This window comes from Acomys russatus, chromosome 7 (assembly GCF_903995435.1).
Source record: "Acomys russatus chromosome 7, mAcoRus1.1, whole genome shotgun sequence".
Lineage (NCBI taxonomy): Eukaryota > Metazoa > Chordata > Mammalia > Rodentia > Muridae > Acomys > Acomys russatus.
In genome coordinates this window covers 38,789,850-38,815,617 of record NC_067143.1, presented here as the reverse complement: position 1 = coordinate 38,815,617, position 25,768 = coordinate 38,789,850, and positions in this window count along the sequence as shown.

Here is a 25,768-nt window from a genome sequence, read left to right as displayed (position 1 = left end):
GGCCTGTGAGTCTCCTGGGCCTGGAAATGAGGCCTCGAGGGAGGAGCAGGTGAGGACTGCCCTTCCAAGCTGAGTCTAAGAGCCTAGTTTTTTTTTTTTTTTTTTAAATCTCAGTGGCTCTGAATGGAGAAACGAACAAACAGGAGGCAGATATTAGGCCACTGTTCCTGGGGGTAGGTGGCCTGGGCAAAGTGTGTGGTATTCCTGGCAGCCAGTATTTCCCAGAATCCCCATGGTGAGGCTAACTGTTCCAGCTCTGAGCAGACTCAGAGACCTAAAGGAAAGTGACATTGTCTGGTTTACTTGCCTGCACCAGGGCCACGTGATGCAGTTCACTGGGGGCTCTCAGATATATTTTTTATTAAATATTTTATTTATTTTTTAATTTATGTGCATTGGTATGAGGGTGTCAGGTCTTAGAGTTACAGACAGTTGTGAGATGCCATGTGGGTGCTGGGAATTGAACTCAGGTCCTTTGGAAGAGCAGGCAGTACTCTTAACCACTGAGCCATCTCTCGAGCCCTGGTATCTCAGATCTTAGTGCGGACCCCCTGGCACATGGGTTTTGGTTGCCATGCAGCAGAGTCTCAAGACTTTGAGGAAACCTTTATGGACTCATCATTCATGATGACAATGTCCACCTGTATTGTTTGATGAGCCCTGGTTTTTTGTGTCCAGTGTGGGGACAGGGGCAGCACCTTCATCCTGTAGCCTCTGTGCTCTATAAAGTTATTCCCGATTCTTCAAAGCCTCCCATGATGCTCGGCCTTTGAGGTATGCTCAGCCTCTGCCTTTGCCATAGACTGTCTTTCCAACCAGAACACATCTTTTGCTCACTTGACTAAAGCTGACTAATTTGGCAGGACAGTGAAGTCAGTTCATAATATCAGAGTCTGTGCAGAGACGAGGATTCAGAGCAACTCTGGCCCATGGAAGCACAGTAGGAGCCATAGACAGGATTTGGAGTGTTCTAGCCACCCTGTTAAAGTGAAAAGGAGTGCACAAAATTAATTTTTATGGGGTTGGGGAGATGGTTCAGCAGGTAAAATGATTTCCTCACAAGCCTGAGGACCAGAGCTCAGAGTTCCTGCATCTATGCAAATGCTGGGTGAGTGTGGTAGCCCAGCTGTAAACTCAGCCATCACTTAAAAGGCAGAAATAGGGGATTCCCAGAGCAAGCTGGATAGTTAGATTAAATGAACTGGAAAGCTCTGAGTTCAAGTGAGAGATACTTTCTCAACATTTTAAAGGTAGAGAGAGAGGTTAACAGATACCCATTATCAACTTCTGGCATCCACAAGCACACACACACACACACACACACACACACACACACACACACACACACACATACACACACACATAACACACACCTATACATACACACACATGCATATATAAAAAAGTAATTTTCACAGTATACTTTATTATAACCTAATGCATGCAAAATATGAAGACTTGTATAATAATTCATAGGTTTAAAAAGTCAGTCTGAAAGACAGTATACATCTTTTTATAACAAGTCTTCAAAATCAGTGTGCATCTTCCACTTAGGGCACATCTCAGTCACTCTACCTGTTGTTCCATCCTTTAGTAGCTGTGCGTGGACAGTGTGGTCCAGAGAGAGAGAGAGTAGGGAGAAGCAGCACATGGCACACATGCAGAAACTTTCAAACTGTCATCAGTGACATGAGTCAGAGGTTCAAGTCCTCAGGAGGGACAGTTATCAGCGAATCTGACTGCAGGTGGCTGGTAAGGGTAGACGTGGGAGTAGGAGAAAGATGTTTTCATTTTTAAAGGACATACCTCTGGAAGCTCTCAGAAGATTCCTGTTGGTGGGTGTGGGTGTTGATTGGCAATGCTTAGCAAAGAGGCACGGGAGGCTAGGAGGCTGGGTCAGGACAGAGTGATGGAGGCTGAGATGGGAGGAAGAGAATGTGAGTGGATCTGAGCAGAGTTTGGGAGTTGCAGTGGGCATCATTTGGTGGTGGACTGAACACAGGCTGACGGAGGAGGAGAGAGACTGCAGGCTCTAGCATGGGAGTATGTTGGGAAGACTGGAGAAGCTATGGGCTAGATATGTATATGCTACGTCACCAATTGATCAAGCAAGAACCTTGAAGTTTCAACAGCATTATCCATTGCTCAAACAAACAAACAAACAAACAAACAAACAAACAATCCGAAAAACCACTTTCTTTGAAATACTGTGGAATTTTAGTTAGCTCTCATTGAGAATGTAATGAAATTACTTCAGATTTATTTTACAATTATTGTTGTTGTTGTTATTATTAATTATTATTCACAAAGCTAACAAGTAAGCAGAGGCTTGAGCTGTCGTCTTTGTTGGCCACTCTCAGAACGGTAAAGGGAGTAGTAAGTTGAGAGCTGTGCTAAGATTCAGAGCTGTGCTCCCAGATTTTATCCCAGAGAGCTCTGAGAACCCGAAACTCAAGGTGAATGAGCAGCACACTTGGGGATTCTGGATTGGACCCTCTTATCACACTTGGTGCGTGCTTTGTGTCCCATTTAGGGGCGTGATAAGCCACCCCTGCACTTATCAGTCTGACCTGTTTACTGAAAAGACTAGATGGGTTTGAAAGCTCTGAGCCAGTGTCAGGGAGACCGATAAAAACCACGAGATACTGAGTTTGCTTGGGCCCTTTATTCTAAAGGCATTTATTAACCAGCCATTCTACGCTAGACAGGGAGGGCGCAGAACCAAGCCATTCCTCTTATATCTTACAAGGTGCTGCTGGTGGAAGAGACTGAGGTGCAGTCATCTGAACAAATGAGAATAATACATGCTTACAAAAGGCACCCAGAGGGCAGGCAAGTGAAGTAAGTGTTTCTTTATCCTTAAGAAAACTGATGCTCATTTGAACATTAAAAGATATAGCTTGAGTTTGTCTGCTGATTAGAGGCGGCCACTCTGGCCAAAGAGAGATCAGATAGCCTGGTGCATTCAAGGATCATGAATAGACGGGACCCTGGGAATCAGAGCTTTTTTCATGACTGTACAAGAACATGATCTCACTCACAAGTGTGTGATGCCAGAATGCCTCCAGAGGTTTATTTGTTTGTTGTTTTGTTTTGAGACAGGAGTTCCCTGTGTAACAGCTCTGGCTGTCAGGGAGCTCACTCTGTAGGCCAGGCTGGCCTTGAACCCACAGAGATCTTTCTGCCTCTGCTTTCTGAGTGTTGGGGTTGAAGGCACGTGCCACTATACCCAGCTGTTTCCAGAGTTTTAAACCACTGTGTAGAAAGAAAATACCTAGTTATTAGTATATTTATTCCTTCATTAGCAAAGTCATCCATTCATCTCCTTACTTGTTTATCTATTCATTGCGTTAACATTTAGGGGGTACCTTCTGGACACTTTACTGAATCAGTCTGATTTAAAATTTTTTTGGTGGAAAAAGCAGTAACTGGGAGCTAGGTGACTAGGAGAGGCATGTGATTAATTTTTTTTTTTAAAGAATATGAATGTTGTCAATGTATATACATTTAACAGGCTTCTACCATATAACCAATACCACCAGATAACTATATTTATGTCCTATTTAGGTGTCTATTGGTGTGATAACACCATGACCAAAAGTGACTTGGAGAGGAAGGGGTTTATTTCAGCTTACAACTCCCGGGTCACAGTCTATCACTGAGGGAAGTCCGGGCAGGAACTTGAGGCAGGAATTGGAGGCCATGCATGAGTGCTACTTTCTGGCTTTAACTCAGGACCTCTTGTCCTGGAGTGGCACCACTCCCTATTGGCTGGGCTCTTCCATATCAATCTTTAATCAAGAAAATGCCTATAACTTTGTCTATAGGAAATCTGTTATAGACATTTTCTCCATCGTGGTTCCTTTTCCCAAATATGCTTAGGTTTGTGTCAAGTTCACAAACCAACCAGCACAATTTATCAATTGGAAATAACAGAAAAAAAATGTAACTCTGCCATGGGAGGAATCTTTTATTTTTATTTATTTATTTATTCATTTATTTATTTATTTTTGAGACAGGTTCTCTCTGTGTTAGCTTTGGCTATACTGGACTTGATTTGTATATCAGGCTGTCCTTGAACTCACAGCAATCCTCCTGCCTCTGCCTCCCAAGTGCTGGGATTAAAGGCATGTGCCACCACGCCCGGCTTCATGGGAGGAATCTTGATGAATAATTTCCTGGTGTTATTGGGTGTTTTTATAATGCATCAATGTAACTTTAACTAAAACAATGTGGTTTTAAGTTTTGTCTTCATCTTAAAAATCATTTGTTTTAATTGCTCTTTAAAAAGCATCACTCAAATCCTTGGTAATTTTTTTATTATTAAAAAGAATTAAGTGAGCTATGTTGCATTCCCCTCAATTTTGATAGATATGCATAGGAAAGAATTCTAGTCATGGAATGGAATGGGTCAAAATGTTTGGCCAGTTTTGATTCTTCTTTCAAGGCATCTCCAAAGACTTATTAAAACCAACAGGATCATTGCTTATAATCGTGCCAGGTTCACCAACAGTCAACATTACTCAAGTTAAAAATTCATCTTAGTAGGTGAAAATCATAGATATATTTATTTATTGTTTGCAAACACATAATTGTATTTATTTACTAGTGGTAAGGTTGGAAATCATTTCTAAGTCATCTCATCTTATATGCTTACTTATGAGGTGTTCACAGTTTTTATAATGTCCACAATCCCGATGAATTGGTAAAGTTCACTCATCTCCTTTTCACTGAAAAAAAAAAAAAAAAACCTATGGTATGTGAAATATTTTCATGCAGCCCAATCTATCAGTTAGTTGCATCTTGATATCTTTTACCAAGAAAAAAATTCTAGAGCTACCTGGTGATCTGTGAGTTGATTTTTAAGCTCTTTGACCTGTCTGGAATTCCTTTCAGTTCATGGTGCAAGGAGATATGCCAACTGCATTATCCCTTCAACTTACTCACCTGTTAGCCCAGCACAATTCTATCGAACAATCTTTCCTTTATCCATTGATTTGTGCTGCCAGGAAGAGTATATTTGATCCAGTTACCAGCATAGAGATAACAGGAATGCGATAAAGTTAGCTCAGTAGGAATTCAGGCAGACACTTGATCTGACCATGTGGGCCGGCGGCGGTGGCTTCGTTGATTGGATCTGAGCAGGCCAAGCCTGGATGTATCTGGGAGTGGAGGCTGGGGCCAGCCTGCCCTGACTGGGCTCTGTGGATTAGCCAAGTGAGGATCAGGCTGTGGTGGGGCGCTGACTGCCTAGCGCTGCAGCTACGAAGTCCTTCTGCAGCGTTGCCTCAAAAGCCCTTCCCTAGGTGTCTCTTCAGCCTTCAGCAGCAGCCACACACAGTTCTTTCACTTTCGTCCCCGATTTCAGAAGTCTGAGCATCACTGGCAGTGTCTCAGGAGATGGGGGTTCTATGTTGGATTTAATTCCTAAATGGAGGAGACAGCCGAAATCCCCACTGTTCTCTAGGTTCTCTGAGTGGCTGCACTCTTTCCAGCCATATGGGATGTGGCATGTGATATAAAAAGACATTTGTCTCAAAACAACAATGCCACGCCCTCCCCATCTCCCCCAAAAAGAAAAGTCCTGGGAAACAGGCTTTCATCTCATCTTACTTTGGGACGTCTTCCTCATCTTTTCATCTTATGTTGGGGCTCCTTCCTTATTCTGTCATGGGCGTGCTCTTGAGGGGGTCTTCTGACAATAGCTTTAAAAAACTTTTTTTTTTTTTAAACCAGAGCTACAGAGGAAACTTGTATGAGGGTTGGCATCCCTACTGTGTCTGGCCATGTTAGAAATATTTCAATCCTCAGCATATAGGGGCAAAGGCTTTAACTTTACCCCTTTTGATACCTTGTCAATGATCTGTGGCAAACTGAAGCTACTGGGGACCAATGAGGCAGTATCTCGTGGCTGAATGGCACCCTTCCCTCCAGAGTCTAGACCACGTATGTCTCCCTTCCAGTTTAGAGACCAGTGACACACCAGGATTCTCCGTGGCCCTTTGGACAGAATGCTGTTTTCTTAACATTTTTTCCTACGATATGTGCTTTTTCTCTAACCAGCTATTCAACAGCTCACTGCTCTTTCTTCCTGGCCCTCTCTGGGAATCACCCTCTCTTATGTGGGGGCATTCCAACACCCCTTCTCAGTGTGTGCTATTGCTGTGTAACAGAGCAGGCCCCAGGTAAATGGTCTAAACAACCATCGTGTCTTCAGTGTGTGAATTGACCATGTGGTTTCACTGATGTAGACGGGGCTTTTGGTTCCTAGTGAGCTCTTAGGTCTACACTTAGTTAGCAAGTAGCTCTTTTGAAGCTGTCTGGGGCAGCTGCCTCTACATATCTGGCCTTAGAGTCAGCTGTCTACTGAAGAAAGGAGGGTGACAGGAGCAGCCTGGGTTTGTCCCAGTGGTGACACAGTTCTGTCAGGTAGAAACAGCATGCATTATCTCTCTGAGGCACCTCCCAGCTTAATGCTACATTTCTCCTTTCCTTTCTGTTGCCTTCTCCCATAGACTCAGGCATTTGAACACTTACTTGGTCTACAGCGGTGGCTCTGGCTTGGGGAGATTTAGGAGGTGCAGCCCCAATAAAGGTTCAAAGCTTGGCTCTCGAGTTCATTCTCTGCTTCATGCTTGCATTTGAGGACATGAGCACTCAGTGTCCCTTCCCAGCTGCCATGCTTGCCTCTAGCTGTATCATGTCCCCCACCAAGATGGACTTTATCCTCCTGGAACTGGAAACCAAAGTAAACGCTTTCTTTTGCAAGTTGCTTTGTATTATGGTGTTTTATCATGGCAACAAAAAGTAACTAACACAGCCTCCTTCCTTCTTACCTTCCTTTCTGGCTCAAGCAAGGCCAGTTCCTGTAAAGAAGAGATTTAGAGTCTGCCTGTTGTTGGAAGAAGCTACAGAGTGGTGTTAAAAAGGACATGGCTCTGAGGATAGGTAGGAAGGTGGGGGAGGGGTGGCATTCTGAGGTCAGCTTATACATTATGACATTGGGTATAGTGACATGTCACATTGAATTGTTTTCCTGCCCAAGCCCCAATTCTGCCAACATGACCTTGTGTTCATTTCTAATGCCTTCTACTCGTCAGCTCATCCTCTTGTGATATGTGGGACAAGTGTGGTAGTAAGACAGGATGGGAGCTGCGAAGGACACACACCCAGAATCTCAGCTGCAGATCCTAAAACCTGGTTTAACCTGTCAGTGGCTGTAGGGCAAAGCCAGAGAACAAAGAACAGCTTGGCTAAGCTGTCACGTCACCATTCCCAGTGCCGTGCCTCTGACTCTAGCAGGCACACCAACCTCACTGGAAGGCAGCTTCTGCCCTGACCCACTGCATCAGCAGTAAGGCTCCCAAGGGTCTGCCCACATACCGGATGTTGACGGGGGCACAATTCCAGCACCAGCTTTCATGGATGGTCTCATCATTTTTAAAGTAATGACCATGGGGCGTGGGCTAGCTAGAATAGTGACCTCACTTTCCAGTGATTCTGGGTCAGTTTCCACTGCTTTTTTCCCGAATGTTTAAATGACTGAAATAAATCTTTCTGGTTTGGTACATGCTCTGGGTGCTTCCTCACATGTCCACGTGCCTGTCCTAGATGTGATAAAGATGGCTTCAGATTTCAAGTCAGAGGTCCTGTGTTTTAGGTTCTGGTCCTAGTTTGTGTGGAAGCTGTTACTGTTACTGACAACCCAATTTCCATAGTTTTTAGGTGTACAGTGATGTTTTGGTAGAGAAATGAGGAAAATGACTTGGCGTATTCTCTCAGAGCCCCTGTCTTGCACACTTTGGCCTGCTGTAATGAAGTATTAGGTGGCTTAGAGATGACATTGGCTTCCTATGTCTGAGGTCAGGAAGGCAGCATGGGAACTCTGATGAGAGCCATCTCTGACTTGTGAACAGCCATCCTCTAGTTACATTTTTCATATAAGAGGAGAAAGAGGATGCATTTCCCCAGAGTCTCTGTGTAAGGGCATTAATTCGTTTTATGAGGGCTTCATGTGCATGGCCTAGTTACCTCCCATAGGAGGTAATGCCTTCAGCTGAAAGGTTAGGATCTCAGTATATGTATAGGAGGGACCTAAGCATTCAAACTGTGGTGTAGCTGCTGGGGTTTATGAACTGCGCAAAAAGGCCTGAGCCAGCCTCAATAAGAAATGACATTCCTGTTAAACATGGGCCAGCTATAGTCACAACCTATTTAGTCACTGATAGTTAAAGGAGGCAATGCATTGAGAGTGCTGCTGCTGGAGCGAGCCCTTACTAGAGTTGAAGAAAAGGAGACCCACGTAGTCTTATTCCAACATGACAGCCATGTTCCTGGCTGGGCCTGGCTGGATGGAAGGGTGCAACACCAGCGCTCCCGATTGCTCTTCATAGGGCAGAGGCACTCCAAGGAAGGAGGTGGTCTGTGTTTGCACCTCTGCATGGGGTGCAGATCTTCTTCAGAATGGATTCTCAGTACTGCTGTTTTCTATTGATGCCTTCCAGAGCTCAAAGTAAGTGAACGAGTTTCTAGTTTGATTGTAACTGATTCTCTCTCTACTACCAGTATATATGTTCTCAGAGGCCCAAAATGGCCCTCACCTGCTTTGCTGAGTAAAGAGGTGAGTACTCTCCACAAATGGTGATACAGAGAAAATTTTATTGCCTAACGATTCTCCCAAGGTTGTATAGAACTTCTCTTGGGGCCACAGATGCCTATACTTGTCCACCTTTTTGCACGGAGGCAGAGGGATAGTGCTATTGTCTATAATGGGTGTGCATACTTGACATGGCTGTGGGTACCTTGACCTGCTCATCCAAGGACCAACCAGGGGTGCTACCTATTTAGCAGATAAATGGATTGCACTTTGTTCAGTTTGGATGGTGATAATGGCATGGTGGTGATGGTAGTGGTAGCAGTAATGATGAAGATGAAGATGGTATAGTGGTGATCATAGTGATGGCAGTGGTAAAGATGGTGGCCTGGCTATGGTTGTGATGATGGCCATTGTCTTAGTTTCTATTCTATTGCTGTGAAGAGACACCATGGTAGAGAAAACTTACGAGAGAAAGTGTTTTATTTGCAGCTTGCTCACGCCTAGTTTTAGAGCGTTAGTCCATTACTGTCATGGAAAGAAGCAGACAGGCATGGCACTGGGGCAGTACATGAGAGATTTACATCCTGAGCTATAGGCAGCAAGGGAGAGAGAGGGAGAGATGGAGAGGTGAAAGAGAGAGAAGGTGGCGGGGGGTGGGGTGGTGGAGGGTGGTTGGGCCTATCACAGCAATACCCCACTCCTGGTACCAGCTTCTGCCTTAGTTACCGTTCTATTGCTGTGAAGAGGCAATGTATGACCCAATGGCCGCATCTTATTCAAACCACAGCGACAGTGGTAGTGGTGATGGTGATGGTGATGATGGTAACTACCAGAACACTGGATAAGCACTTGGCATTCGTCGTCTCATTCTGATCTCTAGCCAGGCTATGAGCTCAGCTAACAGCTAATTTATGGATGTAAGAGATGTGTGATCTGATCTCTGGACTCTCCTGGACTGCAGATCCACAGGTCTTCCCTCTATCTCTGACTCACTTTTCTCCATTTGTGGGTAAATAATTATATCTTTGAGCCTCAAAGATCCTCTCTGGAATTAGTTGAATCTCAAGAATTCTCTTTTTTACCACATTGGCTATATGTTGGGGTAGGGCTCGTGTATGGTAGTCAGAGAGCAACTTTGTGGAGTCAGTTACCTGTACTCAATGGATAGAACTGAGGTTAGCACACCTGCACACCAACCACCTCTACCCACTAAGCTATCTGACCAGCTCTCGTGTTCCTCTTAGTGCTAACAAGTTCTGCCCATTTTGTCTTGCATCTGGCTGAAGAAGCCGGTGCCTCCTAAGGACCATCACTGTAAATGGTGTCGCTGCTTAGGCAGGGAATGTGTGAAACTGTGCCTCCTTGTTTGGAAGATGTAATTGTGGTTCTCAGGAAAGAGTTCTGGAGTACGGTTCAGCTTCCGTACCAAGTGCGCGTGTGAACTGGGATAGGTGGCTTCTCTGGGCTGGTCCCCAAAGTACGAAAGCACAACTTGTTCTACATTATTTCTAGGCTCCTTCCAGGTCTGACAGGAGGATGAAGACACTAGATTTCTTTGCCAGTTTTTTTTTTTTTTTTCTAAGTATCCCAAGGCCAATTCCCAGGCGGGATCAGGCTTGCTTGAAGTGCACACAGCTTTCTCAATGGATTCCTGGGCCTCTCCCCCACCCCCCCTTTCTTTCGTTTTGTTTCACTTCAGGTGCACACTTAAATACCCCGGGGAGAGACTCTGATGTTAGGGTACATGCTTCCCTTTGGTGATGAAGCCAAAATCTTCCCTCTTGTTGGTAACAAGCTGGCACAGAATTCTCACCTTACTACCTAGACCCAGGGACAAGCGAAAAGAACAGGTTGGTTGTTGCTTCCATCCTTGCTAGAAGGACTTGAATGCCTCTCTGACTTAGGAGGAAACAAGGACGTCTCTTTGGAGGAGCCAAGGCTGGGGACAAGTTCTCCGAACACATGCAGAGAGCCACCGTGGCAGCCCTGGGTTTGCATGTTCCCGTTATGGGTTTGCCTGCACAAAGGCTTAAATTCCTGTCTCCGCACTTCTCCTCTGTTTAGCTCTCACAGCACATGAAACGCAGGAGGAGCAGATTTATCCCTAAAGAGCCCAAAGAACAAGCTTTGAAGCCTGATAAAATCAGAGATTCCCATCAGCCCTGGAGAAGGCTGGTCTGCCTCACTCACTGCCTGGCAAGGCTGCTAGGGGCGGTTTGCATTCTGGAAGTCAGATCCAAGGCAGAAGGAACACACAGAAGAAGATGATTATGGTTGTTTTGAAAACCTGCCCCTTCCTGCCCAGCCCAGGACAATATTTACAAAGAGGACTTATGAACAAGCAGACCTTCTTTTCAGGTTAAAAATCACCCACCAAGGCAGGTTCTTCCCGTGCCCAGCCATGCCCAGCACCAGTTAAAGGTTTGGAGAGCGCGTTTGCCAGCCAGCTGCTGCCTTTGCCTAGGTGGTTAAGCTGTGGTCTATCAGGCTCAGGACCAGTGTTGCTCTTACTCCTGCAGCATACAGCCTCTTTATGAGGGAAAACCTTCCTGAGGATGCCCAGTATTGACTCAAGCTACCTTTATTATTATATTATTTAAACGTGTGTAAACATAAGACTAGCTACAGATTGTTCAGCTTATATTGCTTATACACTCTTAATTCTAAAACAAATATACAAATGATATCCAAACAAAAACGTAACTTGAAATAAACCCAAACTGCCAACATGAAGGTCATCTCTCTGATGGTGGGCTTAAGTGGGAAACACTTTACATTTCACGCACTAGTGTCTTGATTTGAGTTTTGACATAAAGGGCTATTGTTTGAGTCATCATGGGCCACTTTTTTTCACTTTTTAACATGGGATTGATTCTGAGCCACAGATCCATTATTTAATTAAGCCCACTTAACAGCAGTGAAAGAAAATACCACACTTGTTGTTGTTGTGTGTGTGTGTATGTGTGCAGGCGCATGTGGCATACATGTGTGCATGTGTGCATGTGGCATACATGTGTGTGTATATATACATGTGTACATGTACAGGTGCATATGGCATACATGTGAAAGTCAGAGACTAATGTCAGGTGCCTTCTTTAGGTAATCACTTTATTTTTTGAGGCAAGGTCTCAGTTACCGATTTGCCTGTCCTGTCTGGCCAGCAAGCCTTAGGGATCTTGCTAACTCTACCTCCCATGTACACTACTGTGCCTGGCTTTATTTTTTATTTTTTATTTTTTTTAAACTTTGGCCCTTGGATATCACCCTACCCTCAGATCCTTACGTTTTCATAGCAAGCATTTTACGTGCTGAGCCATGTCTGCAGCCTGGAAATATCATAGCATCTGCTGCTTTAAAAAAATCAAGTTCTAGTTGGTAGAATATTCTCCAGTGTGCACTTACTTACTAACCATTAGTGAGTGATGTTGATGTGGCGAAGACAGAGTCTGAACAATGCATCTGCTGGCCAGCAGGATAGCCTGAGATGCTATAATCAGGAGCTGGGCATGCCCACAACGCAGGTACCATATGACGACAGTCCTTACTTTACCTATTAATGATTGTACTCTCAACATTTGTTAGATGCTCCTAGACATTTGACCTTGACTGCTCCAATATATTCACTACTGCAGGTGTGGGCAGTGGACGGTGGGCAGTGGACGGTGGGCAGCGCTTGCCTCACGTGATGTGTTCACTCTGATAGGCCATGCAGTGCTTGCATTGCAGACCTCAGAGACCATGTCTACATGGCCTAACTCTTTCAGGTCCTACATTGCATCATTGATACCATGACAAGTTTGAGATGAATTTTGTTTTAGAGAGGGCATTCTAACCATAGCACGTGCCAATCCACATCCAGTCTCCCTCTTAATAACAACTGTTCTGAGCAAATCCAGATGCATATTTTCAAGGCCTTCTTTTGGTGTAGGATAAGGCCCTTGGGCATGTCCAGCCGATTGACATTGAGATATCTTCTCCAGTGTTTATACAATCAAGTTCTTTAAAACCTTTCATAATGTTTTAACTAAATTTGTGATTTTGTTTTAGGCCTCATTCACAGCTCTTCCTGGGAGCATGTGGTCTGCAGACTAGAGTTAGACACACCTGGAACAATATTCATTGTACTGCCATCACCAAAGCCACTTTGTCAGTATTGGGGATACCAAGTCATCACTTTTAGAGGTTGTGTTATAGGAGCCAATGCCATCAAATGGCTGTGAAGGTCCTAACACCAACTGTGGCCTCTAGTTTATATGTCTTTTTTGCTGCTTCTGTCCGTTGATGTCTGTTGTGCTGATGTTTGTGCAGATCTGTTTGTGGCCAGGATACCTCGCCTCCGGGGTAGGTGACAACTTGCTGAGCTGTATCCCCTTGTGTTTGTCGGCCAGCATTCTCTGGACACAGCCTGTTGTGTGTCCATTCCCTCGTTGCCAGGCTCCTGCTGGTGTGTATTCTGTTCTCTGTCTGCTACTTTTCTCATCTCTGTGAACAAAAAGCAACTGTGAGGAGGAGAGGATTATGGCGCCTTGTGGTTTGAGGGTACAACGTGGTGAGGAAGGCCTGGCCTGGAGCACAAGGCTGCCTGCTCACACCTAGGCAGAGAAGGGAGCAGAGAGCTTGGAACACTGGTGCTCATGGCTTTCTTCCCGCCTCCCCCCCCCCCCAACATCCTTTTCCTTCATTCTGGGTTCCCAACTTATGGGATGGCACCACCTACATTATAGGTAGTCTTTCTTGTCTAATGAAATCCTCTCTGGAAACACCCTCACAACACATCCATAGCTGTGTCCTATTAGTTCCCTAGGGGGCGTCTCTTAATTCAGTCAACTTGTCAATCAAAACTAGCTCCCCCCCCCCGCCCCACTTCAGTATTATAGGCAGAATTCTAACAGCATCCACAGAGTCAGCGATGGGGTAGGGAGTATCTGTGTATACCATGGCCATGAAAAACCAGATGTGACTAGAGTGGCATCACCAAAGAGTAATAAATTGAAAATTCCAAAATCAAACCCAGAGCCACGTGCATGTTACACAACAGGAAAGCCAGTCATGGAGAGAGCATTGGCTAGGCAAAGAAACAACATAGCAGCAGCACCACAGGAAACAGAGGAGAAGGCTTGTAAGCATCTGTAATGGACTCTGTAATAAAGAAAGTCAGTTCTATAAATGAAGAGCCATTGGGCTGAAATGAAAGAACACACAGGAAGGCATGGATGAAGAGGTCACAACAGATGCGGGCGATTTGCAGCAAATTAGAGATGAACAGTAGAGAAAAGCTGACGTCAGAAAACTGTAGCTGCTTCGGTTGACTGTCAACAAAAGCGGTTGTTCAAAATGCAGAGAAATGTAAAGAAATGTCAGGAATACATGTGAATACCGGTGAACAAAGATGCAAGAGCAAACTAGTGAAATGTTTTCAATGTCTCACCTGTAGCCCAGTGTGGGGACTTGAGCAAGTCACATAATGCTAGTGGGAAATTGTGCAAATGAGCACTTTTTTTTAAAAAAACATTTTTAATTAAAAAAAATTTATGTGCATAGGTGTTTTGCTTGTATGCATGTCTGTGTGAGGGTGTCAGGTCATGAAGTTACAGACAGGTATGAGCTGCCATGTGGGTGCTGGGAATTGAACCCGGGTCTTCTGGAAGAGCAGTCAGCGCTCTTAACCACTAAGCCATCTCTCCAGCCCTAAACTTTATTTTTTTTTAATGTATCCAATGTGTCCTAGGTGTCTAGAGAAAGTAATTTTAAGCTATTTTATTTAAACTATATCATTTATTTCCATTGTCTTATTTAGGATGGCCTCAACAATGTCACAAAGTTGTATACCCACATGACTATTAAGAAAAAATCCAACTGCTTAAAAATATTTATTTTTAATTATGTATAAATGTATGTATCTGTGTGTATGTGTGTGCAAGTGAGTGTAGGTATCTGCGGAGGCCAGAAGAGGGTGTCAGATTCCCTGGAGCTAGAGTTACAGGAAGTTATGAGCCACCCTACATGAGCTGTGGGGACAAAACTCAGGTCCTCTGTGAGATCATGGCGTGTTCTTAACTGCTGAGCCATCTTGCCAGCTCCTTGGACTTTATCTTTTTAAGGTTCCTAGGGAAGAACACAACGTTTCATCTACAAAACATGTTTAATCAAGTGTGACCATAAGAATGAAAGCTTGGAAATTGCCAAGTGCCTAGCAGTAGGGGGAAGGTTGGCTCTATTTTTTTCTGCCTCCACTGAGTTTAATAGTATGTAGCCATTGAAAATCCCATAAAATGGTATTTAATTAGATGAGGGAAATATTCCTGTTATATAGTAGGCATTTGAATCACTCCAAGAAAGAATGTTGCTGCTGAATATTTTCTCAGTCAATTAGAAGGAAACCCAATATCCCATTGTCTATCCAGACAGAAGTGCCTTATAGAACTGTTGTGGGGGAAATCGGTGTGTTGGTTTATATGACTGCCCTCAGTCCAAGTGCTAAGGAACTTGGTAGGAGATCAGAGAACTCTGTGCCCCCACAAATGGATCAATCTTTTTCAATTTGTTCTTCTTCCCTTTTTGGGGGGGGGAGGAGAGCGGGGGAGTGAGAATGAGGTTGGCCTAAACTTAGGCCTTGAATGTTCTAGAAAAACTGAGCTACACCCTAAGCCCCATTTGTTTTTCTTAATAGTCATGTAGATATACAACACTGTGACATTGTTGAGACCACCCTTAATGAGACAACTGAAATAAATAATATAGCTTAAATAAAATAGCTTAAAATTACTTTCCACTTTGATTCAGGCAAGATTAGCTTTGGGTTGAAAAACAACCTCCCATTCTCTTTCTTGAGTCATCTGAGCCTTTAAAACTTGTGCTAAAAATGACTCAGTGACTTGGCTTCTGGAGAACTTGTCTGCTCTTTGTCCATCTAACCACCCACTAATCTATCCACTAACCAAATTTCCTCCCTCCCTAATTCTTTCCCTCCCTCCCTCCCTCCCTCCCTCCTTCCCTCCTTCCGTCCTTCCCTCCCTCCTTCCCTTCCTTCTATCCACCCACCTACCATCCCCTCACCCATTCATCTGGTCACCCATCCAACAATATATTCAATTATGCTCACCTATCATCTCTTTGCCTATCCAACCTTCTGTCCATTCGCTCTTTCTCCTCCAACCATCAACTCAGATGTCATCCTTCTTGACTTATTTAAAATACTGTCACACTGCAAGCCTTGTAGTGAGTGTCAGAATGCTAGGATAAAACCTTTTCTCTTAACTTGCTTAGGTCTAGTGAGAAGTGGGACAGGAAACAGAGACAATTGAGCATGAAGAATCCTCTAAGAGAAGTCTGTGTCAGATGAGTTAGGATCCCTAGTTGGGTGACATCTGGGGAAATCAAGAAAGAAGACATAGAATCTGGCTTTGGAGCATGAACAGCTGCCTAACCCTGAGTGAAAACCATCTGTGTCCATCATGGAGCTTGCAGCCTATCAGAGCTCTCACATTCTCTAGGAAGGCGGGACTTGCCCATTGTGAATGACACACTGCAGGAATCCTAGACCACTGCCCTGGAGGGCTAAGATGGGGCATGGTTTTCTGAGCATCATCAAATAACGACTCTCAAGGCTGAGGCCTTGAACCTAAACATGGCCCACAGAGACACCTAGACATCTCTGGCATCATTTGGCCAGTAGCATTCAGTGCCTACTACCCTGTACCTTGTGGTCAGGCCCACAGCAGTCCAGTTTTCACTGTGATTCCAACCACAGCTCTAACCTTGCTTTTTGGTAGCTCAGCCTTGGCAAATCCATCCTGAGCAGAGTGTTCAGTGTTCTGATTACCTGCAACCCCCCGCCCCCCTCTGGAACCACTTAAATGTTTCCTTTCGGGTCCACCGGAAGCTAGTTTCAAACAGAGGCTTGGAGGGTTTGAAGATGCCGTGCCTGAGTTACCGCTCTCCTGAGTGTAACCGTATTCCTTTCAAGGAGCAACTTCAGTGAGTAGGGCTTTATTTTGGCTCAACTTTTGAGGCCATAAGCCCATTGTACTGGTGAAGGCTTGGTAGTAGGAGGCTGTAGATTCTGCTCGCCCACATTTCTGTGGGTCAGGAAGCAGAGAGAAGGAAGTACCTATGATCAACTTACTTTTTCCATATCTGCACTTTATTTAGTCAGGGACCCTGGCCCATGGGATGCTGCTACCCACACTGGGGCAGGTCTTCTCTCCTCTGTTAATCCTCTATGGAAAGGTCTTCACAGATATACTCAAAGGTGGACCTCACTAACGCTTTAGGCATTTTCCAGTCCAATAAATATGACCACTAAAATCCAAGGACCTTGCATGGACTAGAGCTAGGGCCCTCTACAAAAATGTAGCCTATGGGCAGCTCAGGCTTCATGTGGGTCCTCTAGTAAGGAGAGCAGGGGCTGTCTCTGACATGGACTTTCTTGCCAGCTTTTCGATTACTTCTCCCTGGTGGGACTACCTTGCCAGGCCACAAGGGAAGAGGACATGCTCAGTCCTGATATAACTTGATGAACTGGGGTGGATGGAAAGGGGGCTCTGCTTTTCTGAAAAATAGAAGAGGGGAGATGGGGGAAAGGGAGGATGAAATTGGGAGGTGAGGAGGAATGGGGTTACCACCAGGATGTAAAGTGAATAAACAAACAAATACAAAGAAAGAAAAAGAAAAAAAAAAAAAGAAAAGAGAGAGAGAGAGAGAGACAACACAAGGACACTATTAAAAAAAATAACCACCAGAGTCTCCTATCGGTATTATAAACTGCGATACAAGAGCAGGGAATTTGGAGATAATCTTGAGACTAAAGCCTGCTGTGTTGTCCGTCAACTGCACGGCCTTGAATGTGAGTGTCATCCTGGCTGAGGCTCAGGACTCTCACCTGCAGAGCACACAGTGTCACCTGTATGTGGGCTTACTGCAAGGACATGTGGTAAGGCATACACGGTGAAAAGCATGAAACAGATTATCGTCATTGGTAAATGGGAGTGGCTTTTGTCATTGCTCTTATTACTGTCACTCGCAGGGACATTTGATATTTTAAGCTTTATTGGAAGAATCTCATATTTTTCTGCAGGCAGAATTGGCTCACCGATCAGACGAAGCAGATTTATGGTTAAACATGTTTATGAAAAACATGCAGTCATGTCCTTTTTAATGTAACAGGAAAGCAACTCATTAGGCCTAATTTATTAGGCTGGGATGAGGCTGGAATGAAAGCGTTCATAAACAGAGCAGAGGCCAAGCAATGACTACAGTGCTGTATCTTGAAAGGTTCAGATGCTGTGCTGGAAGAGGGATTGGGGCGAGGGTGAGGATGGGGGTGGTGGTGGGGTGAGCTTGAGTGCCAATCACGGCTTCTCAAGATTTGTGCTGAGCAGGGACATCTCTACTCCAAAGTCACACTGGAATTGCAACGGACAGACTCCACGGCATCACGGCCTTTTCTCTTCTTCAGTGAATCGTTAGTTTTGCTTCTGCTCATGCATCTCTCTCTTGGAAATAAAAGGAGTCTATGAATAGTGTCTTTGGTTGTTTTTCTCCCACTTAAACCTCTTGGAGTCTGGGTTTCATAGGGACAGGAGTACCCCTTCCATCACCAGGGCCTCTTTCCAGCTCTGGCTTCAGAGCCGCCAGCAGCCAAGGTTTATTGGTCAAAGCAGAGCCAGCCCCTTCTACCATCTCAGGGTAAAGCCCAGACTTGCTGGCTCATTACTGGGTACAACTCCCAGCCCAGCCACTGTCCTCAGCTCAGCCTGGTCCCCTGCAGATCTTTCTCTGCTACAGCTGGAATGATGACACTCTGGCCAGACTCCTTTGCCTCAGAAGACCCTCTTCAAGTTCCAGGTCCCCATGACGGTCTCCTATTGTTCTTTGAGTCTCAGTTCCACTCCACCACCTCTTAGAGACCGCCTCTGTCTGCTTTCTACTCCCTAGGCCTCTAAGGGCATGCAGATGCCTCAGCAGATGCCACTCCCTCTCAGAGTCTTTAGATGGCTCTTCAAGGATAGATGTACTCTGGGCATGTGCAGATGAGGTATCTTAGCCCCACTGTATACATGGGGGGGGGGGGGAAGAGGGGAAGGAAAGCTAAGGCATAAAAGCTACTTCTGTGTCTTCATTTCTGGTTCCTTGTTTCATCAAGGCTGTGTATCCCGAGTGTTGGTTGAGGCTGTGAATGTGATTCATTGCTGAGTTTATTCTTGTTTCCAGATTATGGTGATGTTATTATGGTTTTTAATGTCAGAAGTTTTTTTTTTTTTTTTAATTTATTTTCCCCATGGTCATCTTGGAAATTGATTTTTGCTTCACTTCCTAAAAGATGGTTTTGAGTGACAGGCCTGGACTGAAGCAGTAATCTGTGCTATCCTGCTCCTTTTGCCATCAGGGACAAATATGTCCAGCGACTCCTCAAGCTGTTGGGAACAGGAGGTGTGTCACTTACCCTTCGGATTGCTGGGACAAAACACAGAGCAAAAGCAACTCATGGAATGTGTGCTGATCCGGACTTGATGAAGGATGCAGCTCATCCTGGTGAGGGAGGCTTGGGTGGGAGTGAGAAGCAACTGGTGTCTTCCAGCCACAGTCAGGAAGTAAAGACACATGAATATTGACGCTCACCTCCTTTTCTTTTTTATCCTTTTTATGCAGCCCAGGACCACAGGCCAGGAAATGGTGCTGTGCATATGTGGAGTAGGTCATCCCTCTTCAGTTAAACCTCTAGAAAAAATCCTCACAGGTACACCCAGAGCTACGTACTCCCAGGTGATCCCAAGACCAGTCAGGTTGACAACGGAAGCCATCTTGGGAGGCATCCAGGTTGCTCTCCACCAAGGAGCATTCTCTCTACACTGAGACCTCTGTACCAAAAGAACAGATTTCTAACCTCTGCTTTTGATTTGGTGTGTCCTTCTTAGTAGATACAACCAATGGCTATGACCTTCATCCTTTGAGAGCTTATAGCTACAAAAGCAGACACTGACTTATTTTGAATGGATTAGTTACGAACAAAGGGTATTTCCTAGATAGCATAGCCATGAGCACTAATAAGGGTGCTCGGTTCCTGTGTCCATCAGGTTCTCAGTGGATGGTCTTCCCTCAACCCCATCCCTCCCTGTCCCTTCTTCCCCTTTCTCTCTTCCTCCTTCTCTCCCTCCTCCTTTGGTCCTTTGCTCCCCCTTCCTTCTTTTTTGTCTCTTAGTTTATAAAAATGCAAGCCTGGATTTAAAAAAAAAACCTTCCAGTTAAAGAGCTCAAAAGTGTTCCTTTTAAATAAAGAGAGTCAAATGTCATTAAAAAAAAAAAAAACCCTGCTTCTTTGCAAACAGGAGAGTAAGGTTCCTGTCATCTCTGCCCTGGGAGCAGCAGAGTTAAAGGGAGAACAAGAAGCCATCAGAACCACTTCTTTATTCCTATTTTAACCTTCGCCATACAGCTTAGTGCATGGTGAGGTGCTTTTTCCAGAGCAGAAACTTTCCTTGGCCAGGGAAAGGCGAGAATAAATACTTTTCCTGGGATGACTCCATTGCCGGTGCCCTCTTTCCAACATTCCCCCCACACTGGAATTTATGCTTAAAAATCCAAGTGAGTTAAGAGATGCTGACTTTCTCCAGCAGACCCTTTGCAGGAGTTTTATGGTGAAAAGCCAGAGGCGGTCTCTTTTAAGGCTGAGTTAGCTCTATGTGTATACTTGTAGCCAGCTGGAAGAACAGCCATGATCAAGGTGACAGGAGAAGGAATGATTGACTCCTCCCATGCTTTCAAAGCTCAGCAGGACCCAGAACCCCAAAGCCTATACTCAGTGGTAGAGAGGGGAGCCCAGCCGGGTCCCACGGTAGCTTTTAGATGTCTCCCAGTCCCTTTCTGCTTTTATCCCCTGCAGTCTACAGCTCTGACAGTCCCGTGGGCTCAGCTCCTCTTTCCTCCTGTTTGAGCTGTTACTGTTCCACATGGGCCAGCCATCGTATTACTCTCCTAAGTGCCACCTTTCCTGGCCCAGGCAAAGCTGCATCCCCTCCCCTAGGAAGCCTTCTCTGATGGCTCCAGATCTAACAGTGTTCTTTTCTGAGAGCTTCCAAAGCTCCCTCTGAAATAGGGAAGTTCCTTTTCTTCCAGTATCCTACCTTTCCTCTCCAGATGGATTTGAACTCCCTTTTTGAATGCTTATGTGTTGGCGGTAGATGGGCCCCAGGACAGGGCCATTGTGGGGGTGGGGAGTGATGGGCTAGGTTGAGGAACTTTATTTCTGTGTATCTGCAACCCAGAGCTCAGCGATGTGTACAAACCAGGTAACTAGTTGGTTCAGCTAGGATCTGGATGTTCACTGTCCTCCAAGACAAAGCCAGAGAGATCGTTTCCTCTCAGTATTTCATGGCTGACATATTTATTTGCCTGATGAAAAGACAGATAAATCTATTATGTTTTTGTGTGTAGCATGCACTCTGCCTGCTTCTGGAAAATAAAGAAGTTGGCTAACACTAAAGAGTTTGCAATAAGGCTATTTATGTAGAAATGGAAGTAAAAAGGCATCGTGTTAAAGGGAGATACTGCCTAAAATAATTGGAAATGACAACATTGCCTAAAATAATAATAATTATTATATATAGCTTGGAAGGGGCTATGTTAGTCTGTTGGACAGGCTATCATAGAATGTGTAATATCTTCATATTTAGAGAAAAGAACTGGGGAGAATGGTTTAAATAATTGTACACTGCTTACGGAAGAACTGATTTCCATAAATAAAGTGTGAGTAGAAGCAGAGAGGATGATGGGAACATTCAGGGGTAGGGTGTGGCTGTTGGGTCTCGGGATTAAGGTGACTGTTGCAAAGAAGGGTGTGATCCTTAATTTAGGAGGCTACAGTGGTATTTTTAAAAAAAATATTTATTTATTCATTATCATGTATACAGTGCTCTGGCTGCATGTACACCTGCAGGCCAGAAGAGGGCATTGTATCACATTATAGATGGTTGTGAGCCACCATGTGGTTGCTGAGAATTGAACTCAGGACCTCTGGAAGAGCAATCAGTGCTCTTAACCTCTGAGCCATCTCTCCAGCTCCATACAGTGGTATTTTTAAATGGTTGTATTTGCTTATCATAGAAATAATTTTGGTATTGAGTTAGCTTTCAATCTTTAGTGAGGTCTTGCTGATTCATTCCAGCTCTTGTGAAAATTACATGATCAGAGCATATAAATCTTTTTATGATTAGTTGATCAGCTGATTGCTTTACTTCTTTAGGCACATTTGGGTATAATTTATATACATTATTTATACAAAATGTTATTTATACAACGTGAACATTTTCCATTGCAGAAACCATCCAAAGAATGGCTGGTTGCAGATATTTTGTAGGAGTCAGATTAAGCAAAGCAATGCTATAGGGACAAACAATCCCCAGCTCTCAGTAACCCAACACAAAGCAAGTTTTATTTCTTGTTTATGATCATGCTAAACATGGATCATTAATGAGGAAATGCCCTTCACAGTTACTTAAGGACCCTCCTGGCTAGAAGTTGCATCTTAACATGTACTCCCATGATTACCAGGGTGAGGGAAAACATGGTGGATTCCATGCTAACTTTCTGCATATGATATATGACACTTCTGCTCATTGTCTGGATCAGAACACAGTAGCACATCCAACTTCGAAGAGGACCGAGAAAGGCAAACTTACCAAGGTCTCCCAGAAGACCAGGATGATTGTGGGCAGGGTTAATGCAGGCGCTATTGTAGGCTCTAGATTTTAAATAGGAGCATCCCACTCTTTGGGTAAACAGAATCCATACATATGAAGCTACAGAGAGTGCTTGGCCATGTTAGAATGCTGAGATTGCAGTAGGCTAACCTCACAAACAGAAGCTAATGTGTTATTTGCTAGTGATTAAAGAGAGAGTGAAGATGTATCGCTGCAGACCATCTCGCATTGACTACCAGCGGTTTCAGGGAGTCTTGTATAAAAAATTCAATGTGGGACTCACAGAATGTGAGGTCTGTCATTGGTTAGTAACGTCTAACATGGGGGAAAGAAGTAGGGGAATTGAAGCCAGGGCTTTGTCACCCTTGATCAGCTCTGTCTGTTGGATGGAAACAAAGGCTAATGAAAGGATTTGCCTATGGAGAGCCAGCTGGGAAATGGTTGACAAACACCTTTTCCCCTGGCATGCATTCAAGAGCCTGGTCAGAACTTAGGAAGGATCCAACTCTGTCCACATTGTTCTATTGTAGGGTGCTCTCCTTTGTTGGTCCAACTAAGCCTGGGCATCGTTATTCTTCTTTGGAGGGGGTGTCAGATAATCCAGCTTCCTGAAGCCCCAGAGGGGAAGCTGTTTTTTAACTTTCCATAGGCTATCAAAAAAAATATATATATATATTGCTAAACCACTTACCCAGCCAGTTCTTTCCCAAAATACTCACTCCTGTTTTTTTTTTTTTTTAAAAAAATGGAGGCTTATATAATTCTTCCAGCAGCCTCGCCCATTTTCCTCCTTGCCTAGATGTCATGGCTGTCACCGTGTGGTTAGGATCTCAACAAGAAGTTGTGGAGAGGCACATGGGAAGCGTCGAAATCTGAAGTCATAAAGCCAGGAGGTCTGTTTCGTTCATGACAGGGCTGGGTCCTGCTAGAGGCTTGGCCACTTTCTTCAAGAAGCTCCAATATGTCTGGCTGGTTGGGTTTGCATAGGTTTGCTTTAAGCAGGAGGCCAGTGGCTGCAGTTCAGAAGTTGTCTTTCATCTGGAATCTTGTCACACCCATTGATGTCTGGGCTAAGGCAGGATGTGACCTGGAGTGAGAACTCTGGTACATTTCCTCAAATCAGTATTCACTAAGACATTGGCAAAAAAAAAAAAAAAAAAAAAAAAAAAAAGACATTGGCAGTGCAGCCTGTGCATACCCTCCTTCCTCTCCTGAGCATTTATGACTGGAAGTTCAGGATATGTATCATTTAGAGGAGGGCCAGATATTTTTTTTTTCAGTGTATTTCATTATCACATGGGATGGGAAGGCCCTCTCTTAGGGAGAGGGAAGATGATGGAGAGACCAGCCAGGGGCATGTACTTTTATGATATCATACTGAGGTTCTGAAGTCTTTGAAACATAAGCCTTATTTTACGTCAAGGGAAATAGGGTCAGTTAAATTGAAATATTTGATCTCTTGTCTTCATTCGGGCAGTCAGGACTTAAGGGTGAGCCTACTTACCACCCCTGGGTTTCCTCAGATATTTTCAGAATCAAGCTCAAGTTATCTCAAACTGCCAAGCAGACCGAGTGGCACGAGAAAAGCTCAGCCTGCATTTTCTCTCACCCATTGTTAGTCCCCCTTTTTTGGCCTCTGGGCAGAACTTTCCTGGAATTGTGTGGAACTGTACAAAAGCACTATACCTTGCTTCTGGATGTGTCTGTTCCCAGACTGGCTTTCCTCTGTTTAATCTGGAAGTCTCCTGGGCAGTGGTATTGCCTGGTAGTATAGCTACTCAGACTGGCCAGAGGAAAGTGGGCAGTCTGTTCCTTGTAAATACTGTGAGCCACACGTCTTTCTAGCTGCCAAAACTATGCAGGCAGAGCCCAGTGTTTCTCTGGCTTGAATAAATTTCCAGAAGGCTGGTGGCACAGTGCATCCTTTATATGCCGGTGAGTTTGCTTTCCTGGGGTCTTCTGATCTTAGGCCCCTGCTTCCCATGGGTCAAACTCCCCAGCTCCAGATACCCTGAACCACAGTCAGGACCACCCGATCAAGGGGGTGGTACTTGGTCACTGAATGGAGAGGGCAGACATAGCTACTTACTAGCTATGTGACTCCGAGAAGCCCTCTGAACTTTGGAAGCCTCAGTTTCTTCATCTGTAGAATAGGGTGGTAATAATCAGTAAATGCTTCTGAATCTTGACTTGATTCCTGAGGATTTGGGAGCAAGAGAACTTTAGTCCAATTTCACATCCTTTTCCAGCCTTGGTTTCCTCACCTGTAGAATGGAGAGATGGCAGCCCTTAGCCAACTGGGCTGTTGTATATGATAAAGGAACACACACAAGAGAACAGTCAGGACAATTGTCATCTAATGAATGCTTTAAAAAAAGTTTTGCATGTTACCGTTTTCCTGTAACTAGTGTCTGTTTCTCAAAGCAATGCTGAAGTTCAAACACACTGAAAGCCCAAAAGTATCTACTGTGGAAAGACACATAGGCTCTAGTCTCCAGGCAGATTTAGGCTTCATAAAAGGGTACGGAGTCTTTGAGAAGGCAGTGATAAAAAAGTAACTGTTCAAATAGCAGGTTCTGTGCTTATTGCTGAGAAGTAACTAACAAACTGGTTAATTTTTACTATGTGACAATGTATATTTCTGTAGGCATGCATTCATTGTACATTGTGTTTCTTTAAAGACATTTCACGCCATGTACTTTGACCATATTCAGCTGCCATACTCTCCCCTTTCTCCATACCCTGCTGGTCTCCCTCATTCCCGGAGACAGTTTCACGTCTACTCTCATGACCTACATAAATAAAAGATTTTATGGAATAGCATTTGTGGTCCAGTTCCTAAATGTTGAGATATTTCAGGCTTAATAGGAGTCCTGTGTGTGACAGTCTGAAATACTGGACCAATTGGAATGGAAGCTTTCTTGGGAGCTGTCCTGTTCTGGTGGGGAACAGCAACTGAACCGCTTGGTGTTGGGACATGAAGGATGCAGAATGTCAGCATCTAGCATGTTGAGAGGAGTGAATCCTGTCAGGTCTGATCCAGCTTCAGTGTCTGGTTCTTTTGTTCTGAAAACATATAATTTCTCACAAGCATTATACAGTCCTAAAATTATAAATATATGAGGTGTGCAGGGTGCACATAACAATTAAGGCTGGTTCTCTGCTCTTTGCATTCAGCAGTAGAAAGACATCTGTAAGTCTTCATTCATGCCATATGAAGAATGGCATCTATTCCTAAATCACAGGGATTCTGTAACCAATAAGAAGCATTGTCTAGCCGGGCATGGTGGCGCACGCCTTTAATCCCAGCACTCGGGAGGCAGAGGCAGGCGGATTGCTGTGAGTTCGAGGCCAGCCTGGTCTACAAAGTGAGTCCAGGATGGCCAAGGCTACACAGAGAAACCCTGTCTCGAAAAACCAAAAAAAAAAAAACAAAAAAAAAAAAAAAAAAAGAAGCATTGTCTATGCATAGACA